Source organism: Echinops telfairi, unplaced genomic scaffold (genome assembly GCF_000313985.2).
Source record: "Echinops telfairi isolate 266 unplaced genomic scaffold, ASM31398v2 ScPeMD7_2;HRSCAF=8, whole genome shotgun sequence".
NCBI lineage: Eukaryota > Metazoa > Chordata > Mammalia > Afrosoricida > Tenrecidae > Echinops > Echinops telfairi.
Window position 1 is genome coordinate 78,691,586 of NW_022103898.1, and position 1,867 is coordinate 78,693,452.

The 1,867-nt window shown below is 31.3% G+C and overlaps 1 protein-coding gene across 1 annotated transcript in view; it reads right to left on the reverse strand.

The window, feature by feature from the left end:
* LOC101645820 (olfactory receptor 6C2-like) overlaps positions 1-1,867 on the reverse strand; it is a 36,314-nt gene that overhangs the window by 33,282 nt on the left and 1,165 nt on the right. The window lies entirely within an intron of this gene.

Consider the following 1,867-nt stretch of genomic DNA (forward strand, 5'->3'; position numbering starts at 1 on the left):
AGCAATACCAGGAGGGGAAGGGGAAGGATGGGGTGAAAGGGAAATCTAATCACAGTGATCAACATATTACCCACTCCCAAGGGAACGGACAAGAGAAAACTGGGTGAAAGGAGACATTAGTCTGTGTAGACATGAAATAAAAATAATAATTTATAAATTGTCAAGCATTCATGAGGGAAGGAGGGTGGGGGTAGAGGGACAAAAAATGAGGAGCTTATACCAAAGGCTCAAGTAGAAAGAAGATGTTTTGAAAATGATGATGGCAACAAATGTACAAATGTGCTTGACACAATGGATGTACATATGCACTGCAATAAGAGCTCTATGAACCCTCAATAAAGTGATTTTTTAAAAACATAAATAAATAAGGCACTATAATCACTTAAATGCCACCACTTTCATCTATGGATATCAGTAGGTCCTAAAAAACATCATCAAGGAAAAATGGGTGTCATGAGATATGGAAGATGACCACATTATATCACAAATTGGAAGATGATGACATCATTTTGGAACTAACAAGTTACAGTGTTATATAACTGCTGAACTACTCAGAATCCTGGACCTGTCAAGTTGACACAGAATGTTAACATCATAGCCAATATTACACTCATCTTGCACTTCAGGGTTTATGACTGCCAGATAACCATTAAGCCAAATGAAATATCAGAAAACAAAATTCACTAAGTGAGGACTAAGTATAGTTTCCCCCTACATTTTGTATTTCTAAGAATTTCCAGTGAAACTAAAAAGAAGTATCTGCTTTTTAAATATTTAATCACACATCATAGGAAGAGATATATTTATGCTGTTGGACTTTTCAAAGAACTGGCTTTGGTTAATAATTGATTCCATTTCTACCTTTACTAAGCTACAGCTTCCACTTTCACATTTATTAGAAAATGTTATTCTTTAGGGTCTAATTTACATTTTTGTAAATAATGAAAAGGCAGAAATCCTTCTGAATAAATGTTTTTCTCAGTATTCCAAATAATGTATACCATATTTCTGCATAGAACATGTACAGTGTGCATAAGAAAGAAGTGCCCACATTCTAATTACATTCTGGATAGTAATTCGCTAAGTAGAAATGAATATTTAATATATAATTATATTTATGTGGTCGTGGAACTTTCATACCTTCTAATTTAGACTTGTATGACATTATTTGGATTATAATAGTTTCACTGTGCTATATGTATTGAATGCACTTGATAATATTCTCCCTTTGAAGAAAAGAAGCAGATAATATTTTTCAGGAAAAAAGTGCATATTTGTTTAAAGGATGAAAGATGTAATATAAATTTTCATTAAGGGTGCAATAATTCAATAGCTTTGACTTTATGCTATAGTGTCTTTCCAAGTGTTGTTACCACATTGATTTTGAGCCTTTGATCCTAAATTCCTGGGAGCCACAGAGCAACCCATTCATGCCCTCTCTTATATTCCATCTGCCATTCTGAGTCTCTGTAAATTAATTTACAGATTATTGCTCTATTTTTAGTTACATCTTCATGACACCTTATATTTATAGATTTCTAGATTCTAAAATATATTCATTACGTTTCAATCAGCAATAAAACATTTGTAAGTTTACCATTTCAGATTTTCCTAATCATTCATTTTCTCAATATTAAAAGTGTTTTTATTATCATTCTCAATTTTTTTCTCATTGTAAAATATGCTATTATCCATTCTTTGTAAACCCTGTACATAAGGTTACTCTTATTTCATGTGTTTAGATATCCAAGGTGAAATGTGAGTAAAAAAATAGAAGAAAGGAATTTCATCTTTATAGCAGTAATGATTTTATAATATCTAATTTTTAATATTATGAAGTTAATTCCATTTAAAAAACAGTTCATTC